Source organism: Barbus barbus, assembly GCF_936440315.1.
Source record: "Barbus barbus genome assembly, chromosome: 21".
Lineage (NCBI taxonomy): Eukaryota > Metazoa > Chordata > Actinopteri > Cypriniformes > Cyprinidae > Barbus > Barbus barbus.
Window position 1 is genome coordinate 7946050 of NC_136749.1, and position 13882 is coordinate 7959931.

Genomic DNA, 13882 nt, shown 5'->3' on the forward strand with positions numbered 1-13882 from the left:
TTGCTGCTTATTGTTAGTAAGTAAAGCAGTTGTTGTAGTAGTTAAGTGGCTAAGTTTAGGTTTTAATAAGCAACAAACCCTAATTGGATAGGGGCAAGGGATCTAGAATATGGTCATGCAGAATAAGGCATTAATATGTGCTTTATACAATAATTACTAATAAACAGCCAATATTTTTTTTTTTTATTTAAAAAAAAGGTAACACTTTTGTATAGGGACCAATTCTCACTATTATTAACTAGCTGCTTATCAGCATGCATATTACTAGCATATTGGCTGTTTATTAATACTTATAAAGCACATATTCTACATGACCATATTCTACATCCTTAATTCTACCCAATACCTAAACTTAACAACTAACTTACTGACTATAACTAAGTAGTAATTAGAAGTTTATTAAGGCAAAAGTCATATAGTTATTTAATAGTTAGAACTGACCCTTAAAATAAAGGGAGAAAAACAAACAAAAAAAAAACTCAAATATGTCACCTCTCAAATTTCTTGAGCACATATAAAGTCCGCTCAGTATTTTGAATTCTGTCAAAGGTGTTGTCCATGAAAGTTTTCAGTTGGTTCTAGAAAGAAATATTTAAAGTATAAGCAATTTTATAGTGATAAATAAACTTTATAAAACTGAAAACATACTTGCATGAAGTTCACTTGTTTGTTTACATCAAAGTCTGTCCTTCTTTGGTCCAGGAAACTGTACAGTTTTTTCTTCATGGTCAGCACAATGGCCTGGATATACAGAGGACAATATAATCACTCATACGCACACATAAATCACATAAATATTTATTACATGCCGAAATGTGCAATAGTTCACCTATATTGTTTATTCAACCTCGTGTTGTTCTGGATTGTTTGTTAATTTGCATATTGATCACAAAAATACGTTTAAGAATGTTCACACTGCATTTTTCGATACAACAAATACAGTAATCAGTGGCTGCCAAGCTCCTGTATGGACAATAAAAAGTCCATAAAAGTGGTCCATACAGCTTGTGTGCTATAAGTCTTCTAAAGCCAAGTGTTCCTCAAAAGTATTAAAGTATCACAGGCTTGGAATAGCTTGAGAGTAGGTCAATTATAATAGAATATTCATTTTTGAGTGAGGGGTTCCTACAATGCCTTTTGATAGAACAACCATGAACAGATCTTGTACTAAATGAATTCCCAGTTGGATAGATAAATAATCGGTCGTTTGATACAGTAGCACTAAGTTGCGTGTACCAGAACGCCTTAAATGCCCAGAGGAGCAGTTTGTTGTAAAATATTAATTCACTGTCAACTTTCACAAAGAACAGGAGTTAGTGATAGATCTTTATCAGCTTTTGTTCAATTATTCAGTACTCCTGGAGCATGGGGTCCTCTGGGTCTGAACTTTGTTTCCATGGCCACAAAAATGAGAGTGAATAAATAAACTTGTGACTGGAATAAAGAGATGCAATGAATGTTAATAGACTCACAGTACGACAATACTAGGTTAAAGCTACAGGTAACATTTGCCCTTTAATGCAAATCCAATTTAAATCAGGGCCTTTGTGATTTTAAAATAAACCACAATACTGATCTCAGATCAGCGTAAAAGGGCAATTTTTACTTATACGCTTATGGCTTTAGTTCCCATGCTGATTAATGCTTCATGATGAGACATGCATTATGTTAAAAACAGGTTATTCCTTTACAGTTACCTCCCATTTCCCCAGCATATCTGCAGTCTGTCCATGGTAGGCAGCAGACAGAACAAATACCACTTAGTCCATGTTAACAATGCTATACTCCAGCCAGCAAATTGTTATACATTGAATCAAACCTCCATTAAAATGTCACTTTTTTATGCAAAAGCATTTGTATACAGGTATGAGGATACATGTAAAGTGAGACACTATTAATATAAATTAATGTGTTTAATTATGTGCATATTCTTCCAATATTGGACATCAGGATGAAAACATGAAAATTCTGTCATCATTTACCTACCTTCGTATTGTTAAAAATTGGTATTAACTTTCTTCTGTGAAAAAAGATATTTTGAAAAATTAACAGTTGCACTTGCCATTGACTTTAGTTTAAGTTAATGGTGTTTGGTTATCAACATTCTTCATAAAATATCTTCTTTTGTGTTCAGCAGACAGAGAAAATGCATAAAGCTTTGGAACAACATGAGGATGAGTAAATGATGACAGAATGTTCATTTTTGGGTGGACTATCCTTAAAATATTATGAAATAACATGTAAAAATCTGTAGATGCTACAGCAATAGCAAATTATCCAAACCCGTCCTACTTTACCAGTATTCACCATGAGACTTACACATTACCTTTATGAACAGTACATTACAATGATCTTAATAAATTCTAATTATACCCCCAGTGTATAATATGGTTTTTGTGAATATCTTACAATGACTGCACAGACTGAGCTGTTGGACAACCTTTCATTAAATCTCACCTTATACAGTTCTTTTAGTTCACTAACAAATGCCTCATCCAAATTAAACATTTATGTGCTGCTAAAGAAGGCAAACGTACCAGTTTACGTATGTAACCCAGGTTCCCTGAAGGGAACGAGAGCTGCGTCAAAACGCATATGGGAACGCCATCAGCGTAACCGATGCTCTGAATATCGTCTACAACAAGTCCAATAGAAGGGCGAGGCGTCACGGGCGGGGTGATGTCACGACCAGGAAGTATATAAGCACGTGAGGCAGAGCCCGCGTCAGCTTCATGTCATGAAGCAAGCGCTGGCAGGGATGCCGGAAGTATGGCTTCGAGACGCAGCTCTCGTTCCCTTCAGGGAACCTGGGTTACATACGTAACCTGGTACGTTCCCTTCCAGGAACTTCGAGCTGCGTCAAAACGCATATGGGAACGCTATACCAACGCCGCCAGACTGACAGTTCCCTGCCTGAAGTCAGGCCAAGAGGACAGAGGAGCCTGGAGTGGCTCGGATGTCGAGGTCGTAAAACCTGGAGAATGTCAGGGGCGTGGACCACCCAGCAGCGTCGCAGATGTCCTGTATCGGTACACCTGTCCAAAAAAGGCCTTGGAGGCCGCCATACCTCTGGTTGAGTGCACTCTGACTCCCAACGGATGGGCAAGCCCAGAAGCCTTGTAAGCAAGATTGACAGCATCCACCATCACTTACTAAGAGTGGGCTTCCTAGCCCTTACCCTCTTAGGCGGACCAAGGCACTTGAGCAGTCGGTCCGACTTCCTCCACAGGGCAGCTCTGTGGATGTACGTGCCCAGTGCTCAGAAATATCTTCCGGCCTAACATCACCGCCCTCATCTAACTCCCTCAGCAGTTCGGCCTGGTACGCCTGCAGCACCGCCATAGTGTGCAGACACACACCGGCCTGACCTGCTGCCGCATACCCCCTACCCACTAAGGATGAAGTAGTGCGCAGAGGCTTAGTGGGCAGAGTAGGAGCCTTCAGGGACGATGCCGTAGACGGGGACAGATAGCTAGCTAGCGTCCGTTCAACCCGTGGCATTGCCCTGTACCCGCACACATCCAGATCCCGCACATTGCCAATATAATGTGAGGTGGGAACGAACGGGCGGGACGAGAATGGTTTCACCCACGATCTCGACACCTCGGTGTGGAGATAGGGGAAAAATGGAAGGCTCCTGCGAAGAGGTGGGTGCCGCGAGCGTAGAAAACGCTCATCTAACAGAGTGGGACGCGGCCCAGGTACCTCCTCGGGGGGCCAACTGATATCAAGCTTGGCCACGGCCCGAGTAACCACCTTTAAGAGCTCCTCATACTGGGGCATGAGAGGCGGCGAACCCTCGTCAACGCTCGCCGTCTCGACCTCCTCGGAGGAAGAGAGGCGAAGCGTTGAGCCCTCATCTCGGGAGGAAGGAACCGCTTCCTCGAGAGACGGGACGACAGATCTGGCGGATACGGGCAGAGATAGAGACATGCCCGTCTCACTCTCGCCGGCCAGACCAGCCTGTGAGCCCCACGAGTGCAGCCGCCGTTCTGCCTCAGCAGAAGCGGGGCCAGCACCGCGTGGAATGCTCACAAAGGCTCCCTTCTCAAAGAGAGCCCTCCGGCTGCGGAGTGTGTGCAGCGAGAGCCGCTCACAGTGCGGGCAAGCGGATTCCTCGAGAGCCGCTGCCGCATGCACCGCACCCAGGCAGACCACGCACAGATCATGTGTGTCCCCACTCGTAATATAACGCGGGCAGGGACTAACACACGATCTGAAACACGATCTGGGATCGCCCCCCTGTTTTGGTCTTGGCTTTTGGCATGTCTAGACTCTTTCTCAGACAAACAACAGTAAATAAGACTCACAAAACAGAAATGGACTGACAACACACAGAGCGCTTGCTGAATGACAAAAAGCTGACGCGGGCTCTGCCTCACGTGCTTATATACTTCCTGGTCGTGACGTCACCCCGCCCGTGACACCTCGCCCTTCTATTGGACTTGTTGTAGACGATATTCAGAGCGTCGGTTACGCTGATGGCGTTCCCATATGTGTTTTGACGCAGCTCGAAGTTCCTGGAAGGGAACTATCCTTACTTCAGTAATATTATCTTCTGGGTATGTTCTTTTGTCTTCTGTGCAAATCTAAAAATAGACAACCCTGATTACTACCTCATGGTCATGATACCTGAAATATGGTTGCCATGGTTTCCAGTCCCTCAATTTTGGAGTCCTGCAGGGCATTGTAGGTGGTAATGGTGCTAAACAATGTTTAGAATTTTGTTCAGCCGTCGCTGAAATGTGTCAAACTTGCCAAAGATGTACATCTCACTAAAGTCAAACTGGCGCTCTGAGGGATTCTCCTCCAGTTTCTGCTTGGTTTTTTGGAAATACTTCTGGTATTCCTAAAATATTGAACAGAAGCATTTGTTTTTACAAGTTATTCATATGGTAGACACTTTCTTTCTAAAGCAACAATCAATATATTCAACATATCAAAATATTTTAAATGTAATATTCATCTACTGTTCCACCACTTATTATTAATAACAACTTATTTGTTGTTTTCTTGTATTTATTTTTCCCTAAAAGGTATAAAGGTTAAGTATTGTGTTCAAATGCAGTGTTTAGGATATGGACACTAAAATAAACATAAATAAATAAATAAATACACACATACATACAAATTAATAAATAAATAAAACTTTAATAGTAGCTTGTTAAGAGTTGCTGGAGTAGGGAAGCAGGACGACGAGGGATGTAGAATAATCAGGTTCTTTAATGGAGTAAACGTATTAACAACAGAATAAACAGCGTAAACATAACTTTAAGACACAACGAAGACTACTACTGAACTCAAGGTTTATAAAGAACACAAACTAATGAGGAAACAATATGATTATCAAGATGATGAAACAAGGGGAAGTCGTGGCCTAATGGTTAGAGAGTTGGACTCGTGATCCAACGGTTGCGGGTTCGAGTCTCCGGCCGGCAGGAATTGTAGGTGGGGGGAGTGAATGTACAGCGCTCTCTCCACCCTCGATACCACGACTGAGGTGCCCTTGAGCAAGGCACCGAACCCCCAACTCCTCCCCGGGCGCTGCAGCATAAAATGGCTGCCCACTGCTCCGGGTGTATGTTCACGGTGTGTGTGTGTGTGTTCACTGCTGTGTGTGTGCACGTTGGATGGGTTAAATGCAGAGCACGAATTCCGAGTATGGGTCACCATACTTGGCTGAATGTCACTTCACATTAATACAAGACAGGTGAAAAGAATACACAATGATTAACTAATGACAGCAAACCAACCAAATAAGGACAAACAGGAACTAAACGGAAACCGACATGTGACAAAGCTTGTATTTTAATTCATTATATTAGTAGAAAAACGTTTATCATTTGAGCTGTGGAATTGTTTAAATGATCCCTTTTGCGGTATAACATCTGTCATGTCCATTTCTGGTAATCTTGCATATAAAGTTACAGAGTTTATTGGCTTTACAAGGTCATGACATTGAAGTTGAACTAAATACTAGTCTTAGTCACACTATTCTTCATGCTAGCACATGTGTTCTTCTTGTGTTTATCCTTGCCTACACGGGATGAACATCAGAGCCTTAAAGCTTAGAAAAATTTGTGTCTTGGCAAAATGGGATAGACAGATGTAGAAGAATGAAGCTGTGGATGAAGGTTAAGCATTGTGTTCAAAGACAGTGTTCATCAGACATGCTCATAGTTTTTATTCTCCCTATTTGTCACTTACATCTTTTTACTTCTCGTATTAAAGGCCAAGGAAAATGTGACACATTAAAATATGCTGTGGTATCTAGCCCTTGATCAGTATATATAAGCACATCCTCCTGCTAAATGTCACATTGTACCTGATTCAAGCGAATAGCAGCTTTAAGCTTCTCAAATACCACTTCCTGCGGCTGATCCCACATGGTTGCTGAGTCGTTATTTGTGATATAGGCCTTACAGGCGGTGATCATTTGATTTGTAAAGTAAATGATTTTCACTGCACATTATCATATAAATAACCCGAGGCTACTGTACATTATTAAGGCTAAATATTTTATTATTTTCATTTTTTTTTTTTATTAAGGTTAATTTTTTTCTTTTATTGAAAGTGTGTTTTATGTTAGTTGCATGTGCGGAATGCTTGTCAGAGAAGATGAAGATACTTTTTTTTTTAGCACAATTCACAACACCGGTAATTCAGTTTAAAATAAATAAATAAATCTCCGAATGCACTGCATGAAACATGGATTCAGTCTTCTGACCTTTTACTATCATGTCAGTTGATTTTGAGGGAGGGAGAGGAAAGACAGTTAGGGCTTGTTTACACCTGGTTACTTTATGCGTTTTGTCGGATCGGATATCCATCTGATTTGTTATTTTTGGCCACATAAAAAAACGAATACAAATCCGAGCTTGAATTAGCCCTACCGCACTATCACGTCAAAGAAATAAACAGTGCGCTGCATTTTATTCATCGTCAGCCAATTAAAAAATCGAAGATCACAACAGGAGAGAGCGGCATCAGCATAAGTTACTTTACTTTCAGTTTCATTCGCGGCAGTTTGCGCGTCGGCAAGCTGGGTGTCACAAATCCAGTCTGTGGACTGTGGACCAGTCAACGCCCTCCCGAACACAATCCAAGATCTCATAAATCCAGAAAAAGACTGAAAGCTTGAAAGAAATGAGAAAACTAGCTTTAAATTTCCAATATTTCATCTGCCTGCCCAAATCTACCATCCAATTAATTTTTGAGGGGCTATGGATCAATATAGCATCAGAATGCAGTATGTGAGTGTGTGCATCCTTGAGTGTGTTTATGTTACTGTAGAAGTGTGCCTCTTTCTTGGTCCTTTTGTATTTGTGAGACCTTTTCTTGCAGGCTCTTCTGTGCCCCAGCTAACACAGAGACAAAGCGGTCCAGAGAGCTAATAAAGTCTTGCTTGACAGCCTGAGCCTGCGGGCTTGCTAACTCTCCCCAGCCATGGTTCATCTTCCTCAGAGTGGGGATGAAGATCTCTGACAGCAGCTGCTCCACACTTTTCAGCAGACCAACACCTGTGGTGTCCAACATGTTAAAGTTCACATCCTATGAGAGAGCAAACAGAGGGGACAGGATGAAAACATACACAAGACACTTCTGCTGTTGTGTTCGGTTTGTTTTAACCGAAGAAAAATCTCACACACAGCAAATGGTCAGTGAAATAAATGTTTTACTACACTTTTCTTCAATTGTTTACACGCAATTTTGAAAACCGGGTTCATTTTTTCTAAATATGAATCACAATTATCCAAATACCACACTCAATTTGCATAATTCCTAGATTGTTTGCAAAATGAAACACTGGCTATGTCACAGGCTATGTCTTCATTGGCAAGGCACCGTTGGAAGAATTGCCTCGTGTGACGAATCCACCCCTGCACAGAAGCTGCTTCGATATGATCATAGGCCTGCTCCATGGCCTGAATGAGGGGCAAACGGTCATAGGGCTGCAGGTCGTATACCTTCCAACACCATGCTGAAAAAAAACCTCTTCTATTGGATTCAGGAAGGGGGAGTATGGGGGAAGGTATAAAACTCCAAATTCAGGGTGCTCATGGAACCAATTCTGGACCAGAGCAGCCCGATGGAATGAGACATTGTCCCAAACGACAATGTACCGCATCTGGTCCACTTGGTTTAATGCTGTGACAATCTCGTGCAATCTGTCAAGAAATGCAAGTATTAGATTTGCATTATAGGGTCCCAGATTTGCATGGTGGTGGAGGACCCCATTTTGTGTAATAACAGCGCAAAGGGTGATGTTACCCCCTCACTGCCCTGGCACATTGGTGAGTGCCCTGTGTCCAATTACATTTCTCCCTCTTGTTTTCGCAAGGTTAAATCCAGCCTCATCCACATATATAAATTCATGTTGAATTTCTGCAGCATCCATTTGCAAGACTCTCTGAAACACAGTAAAAGACAATAAGATGCCATTCAATATCTATTGCACAGTATTTGTTTGTGCCAGAACATTATGAGCAGTGCACAATACCACACCATAGTAAGATGAACAATACATACCTCCACATACTCATTGCACAGATGTTTCACTCTCTCTGAATTTCTGTCAAATGGTACCCGATACAGTTGCTTCATGTATATTTGATTTTTGTTGAGGATTCGACCTAATGTTGACAGAGAGACTCGTTGGATGTTATTGAAAATATGGTCATCATTGATGATATTGGCTTGGATTTCTCGCAGCCTGATACAATTATTGGTCAAAACCATGTTCACAATGGCGGCCTCTTGTGCACGAGTGAACATAGGTCCCCTTCCACCTTGGTGTCCTAATATATATATATATATATATATATATATATATATATATATATATATATATATATACACACACACACACACACACACACACATGCAGCCTACTGTCAAATGTCATAGTAAACAATATTGATAAAGTACAGAAAGCTTCAGTTTCAATGTACTGTGGGGTTAGCTTGCCTGTTTTCTCGATGAAATGTCAGAATTACTGATGCAACAGTATTTCTGCTGAGATTTGGTTGAACTCTTTGTCCAGCTTCCATCAGTGTCAGTCCCCATGGTTGATAACATGGTCAATAAGCGTTGCACAGATTTCTTGAGTCAAATTTGGTCCTCATCTTCTTTGTTCAGGTTCTATCAACTCTTCAAGTCCTTCTCCTCTTCATCTCCTCTTTGAGCTCCCCCTCTCATTCTCACTCTTCTTCTTCTAGCTCCTTCCAATTTTGTTGAAGGTGTAGACAGGTGAATTCACCTGCTGCCTTTTATAGCACACCTGAGTGCTGCGTTTTCAAATTAGCACATGTGTGCTTCCACACCTGGTGGATGTGATTATCCAATTCGTTCATTAGTGTGGTCATTGGCAATCCGGGGCTTTGTAATTACAAGGAAGTAACCTCACAATCCTTATCTGCGTCTAAGGTGTGAAAATGTGTGTAGTTTTACAAATCACTGTGTGTAATGTTTTGCAAAAAGAGTGAAGCAGATATTGTGTGTAATGTTGTGCAAATCTGTGGAGGTGTTTTGCTCATTGGAGTAGAATTTTGCAAATTGTGTGGAAATTTTTATTTTAGTGTGTAAATAATCGTAAAAAACTGCAAGACATGGCGGGCCAGATTTACTAACAGCTTGCACCAGCGCAAACAGTCTTTTTGCGTTGAAACAGTACTGTCAGGATTTACTAAGTGAAGAATTAGCGCAGTTATTTTTGCGCCTGACCTTACTGAATATGCATTTGTAGGAGTTTCCCTTTCAGACGCAAAATTTATGGGAGGAGAATATTAAAATGAATCAGGCAACGTTATTTACTAACATTTGAGCTCGTCAAATTACTGGTATTTTGCGCCATTATTTAACGTCCCCAAAAAAAGCATGTCTTAAAGCAGGCGGTAATTTGCGTTGCTCTTGGTAGATTGCGCTGGTCATTATGAAAATGATCTGTTCCTTAATATGTGCATTGTTAGTAAATCACCCACAGAATTTTCCTCCCTCGTTGACGTTTTTATGGGATTGTGCTCTAACGTTAATTGATCTCATCGCATGTATTGTTTGGGTGCAGTGTAACAGTTGTTAGAATTTAATGAGAATCATCATCGAGAATACTGAGAATTACAAAGAAATTACAAAAAATAGCAAAACATTCAGAGAATTACAGCATTTATTTAATGATTACTATTTTCACAATATGATTCACAGGCTTTACTAACCTGTGTCCACAGGCTCTGTGTCCTGAAAGAAATGGGACACATCTCTTCAACAAGCTATATTTTCTGAAGCATCATTCATATTTAAAACACAAATGATGTGGGGTGACTAATGTGCCTAAATGCAATGCTTCATATTTTGTACAAATCCTTAAGAGTATGTATGTGTAATATTAACAATGATTCATGAGGTACCAGACATAACTACTGTAATAAATTTCAGATCTATATTTTTCTTTAGTCATTAAAGGTCGATTATACACTGAATGTGCAGTAATACGAGACATCACTTTAGATACAGAGAAAAAGCCCTTGAATCTCTCTCCATGGGCATTCAAAAGATTTCTGAGAACAGTAAGGCTGTTATTATTCATTACTCTCTGAATCCAGTGCCTGCTTTTCCACATACAATAACCAATTAAAAGCCATCATACTCATTCAGTACTATCTCTTCATGATCACAGAGGACTGTGTGCCCACATGGATACCAGGAATATGATTCTGAAGGTTTGCATTTAAAAGCAGTTAGGTCATCAATATTTCACAGTGTCTATGACAGATTTTTTAACAGGATCTTCTTATTACAACAGGCTTATATAACAAGATCCTCCTGCTGAATTATGCAGAGGATCTGCAAATTGGCTTTCCAAGTGGAGAACATGCATATGAACCCCATCACATACACACTTTTATTTGCACACACAGGCAGAGTTCAGTCCAAATACTGAATCAGGCTCTATGTCTCATTAACAGCCACTCTTAGCAAAATTCAATAATGCTTTCCATCAGCACAAACAAGAACCAAGGTAAAGAACATTTACATCAAATCGATCGTTTCTAAGATACCTCTAACTGCATAGCTGTAAGCAATCAAAGGTGATTTGTCATTTAATAAGGAGAACTTGCTTGCTGCATACAAAACGTCCATACCTGCAATCCCAAAATGCATTGGGGTTGATGGGGCATTCATTAATTGGGATATATGGGTCTGCATATCTAAATCCTGAATATGTATAAATTGCTGACTGAGCTGTTCTTTCTATACCATTAGATTCCAGAATAAATTATTTTCAAGCCACCAATGAAGGATACATACGTGTCTCTTCCTCTAGACAGTAATGAGATCGCAGCAATGTCACAATTAGAGAATTCAATATGAACACTGCAAATTATGTTCAAAAGTACATCCGCTTCTAATTAACAGGTTTGGCTCTCAAAGCCTAAGCCTGAAGGTCCACCCCTAAACGTAGTCATTAGTGGAGTGTAAGCAGATAATATGAAACGCACAAATGAGATACAAATTCCCAGCAAATTCGCCAAAACATAAAACAGTTACAAATTGCCATGAGAGTGTGACAGCTGTGCTAGTAATCATCATACAATGACATTCCTGATAATTCAACCTCTAGCTTTTTTTTTTTGCAGTAGTGTGTATCCACACATTTTGTTATATAAAGTATGAATATGAATATTCTTCCAAAACCAGATTATATGAGCTATATGCTATCCACATTAATTTTACAGCTCTGTAATGTGTCAGTTGTCTTATTTGTGTATTTCCCCCCTGCAATTTCAGGTGAAATATCTGAGAAAAACATTGATACTTTAAGATACTGATATGAAACATAAATGGGAATTCCACCCAACTACAAAAGAAACAGCAATATATATATATATATATATATATATATATATATGTATATTGCAACAAAGCAAAACAAAACTGTATTGCATATCATGGTACATACATAGAGCTTAATTTCTGCTGAATAACAGTGTGAAGGACGGTTTTGTATATTGTACAATGTAGCCTATTATTTTGTGAATATCATATTTCATGTACATTACACACAGTACTTGCACATTCAAACCCTGTATTATGTGTGGCTTAAGTAGTAGCCTACCTACATTTTCCACCAGACCAGTAGTAACAATAGCAAGTAAAGATTCTATTCTAGTCGATTCTATTTTGCTGCAGAGTTTTGTCGCCATCTAGTGTTTCATAAAATATTAGGAGAAATAAATACATAAATAAATAAACAAAATACCATAACAGGGTTTTGATAGTTTGTTTGCATCTGACATCTTTATGAGTCTATTATTATAAGAAAGATGTAATGAGTTATGATCACTTTACAACAACATCAACATAAAAATGTTTTTTGAAGATAAACAGCTGCCATTTCTCATTCAAACTTCATCAAGCAGCATTTAAACACTTAACACAAACACTAAAAAAATAGGTTACTCACGAATTTAAATCCCAAAAGTAGACTATTGGTTTAGATGCCCTAACTAGTGTGTATATGTTGTTTCAAAGACTTTATCAGATAAGATAGAAAGAAAAGGAAGGAAGAAAGAAAGATTAGAAAGAAAGATTAGAAAGAAAGAAAGAAAGAAAGAAAGAAAGAAAGATTAGAAAGAAAGAAAGATTAGAAAGAAAGAAAGAAAGAAAGAAAGAAAGAAAGAAAGAAAGAAAGAAAGAAAGAAAGAAAGAAAGAAAGAAAGTGTCACGCCCAGTTGTTTGCGCCATTGTGAGGCGTTAGAGGGCGTTCTTGTGTTTTGTGTTTCTGCCTGTTCTGTTCATGGACTCAATTTCCCATCATGCTGTGTTTCATTTAGTGTCTACCTGGTTCAGCTGTGTTCCATTTTCTGTTTGGTCCTGTGTTTGTGTATATTAAGCCCTGGATTGCTATTGTCTTTGTGAGTTGTTGATAAGTGTTACAGCCTGTATTTCTTGTGAGCCGTTCTCGGTTCTGTCATGTATTTTGGACATATAACTTTGTGGATTATCATTAAAGGACCTTAAACTGCATTTGGACCCACTGCTTCTTTGCTACTTGTGCTCAATCGTAACAGAACAACTCACCACAGCAAGGGATCCAGCAGTTTTCATCATGCGCCCACATCAAGGTACTTGTAGTGACCCTTTAAAGAAACTTTGTTCCATTTATCAAAGGGGGCGTAATATTGAGACTTATGTGGAGGAGTTTCTTTTGTATTGCCACCTTGTACCTGGTGACGATTCATTGCTGAGGGACTGTTTTTGGAGTGGGCTTGTCCTGGATATCAGCCTCCACTTGCCTGATGAGGATCCAGGTTGGTCCCTGGCGCAATATATTGACTTTGTTTTATTGTTTTGTGGATCTGAGTTCACTGTCGGGGAAGTGGAAGAGGAAGGCTCCTAAACGTTTTTGGCTGGGGGGCAGTAGGCCGTGGGCTCCAGTGGTCACGGAGTTTGGCCGACCAGGATTGCCACCATGCCACACACTGATTGCAAGTCCAGTGTTCGTCACCACTCCCATGCCACAGGGAGAGCCAATTCCCGAGATGGCTGCCATGCTCTGTTCAGAGTCGGCACTCAAGATGGCCGCAATGTCACAACCAGAGTCAACATTAAAAATGGCCGCCATATCAAAGTCAGGTCCCAAGTTGGCCGCTATGTTACAGCCAGAGCCACTATACTAAGATAGCTGCCAGGAGCTGCTCTTCACCTGCTACCTCATCAGCCAGAGTTGCCATTTCACCTGTCTGATTTGCCACGCCAGAGCCTCCAGCCGTTATGAAAGCCACACCAAGGTCTTCAGCCACCATGGATGACACTCCAGAGATTCCGGTCATCATGGACGTCAAACCAGAGTTCCCTGTCGTCAGCAGTGTTGTATTTGGAGACA

General features: G+C 40.3%; 1 pseudogene across 1 annotated transcript in view; it reads right to left on the minus strand.

Moving 5' to 3' along the window:
* Positions 1-13238, minus strand: part of LOC306887265 (dynein axonemal heavy chain 5-like) — a 106637-nt pseudogene extending 93399 nt beyond the window's left edge. The window contains exons 1-6 of the transcript in view: positions 13224-13238; positions 7302-7551; positions 6326-6462; positions 4633-4849; positions 649-741; positions 493-578 (exon numbers count right to left, since the gene is read on the minus strand). The product of the transcript in view is annotated as a dynein axonemal heavy chain 5-like (transcript). The remainder of the gene's footprint in view (positions 1-492; positions 579-648; positions 742-4632; positions 4850-6325; positions 6463-7301; positions 7552-13223) is intronic.
* Between the last annotated feature and the right edge of the window lie 644 nt (positions 13239-13882).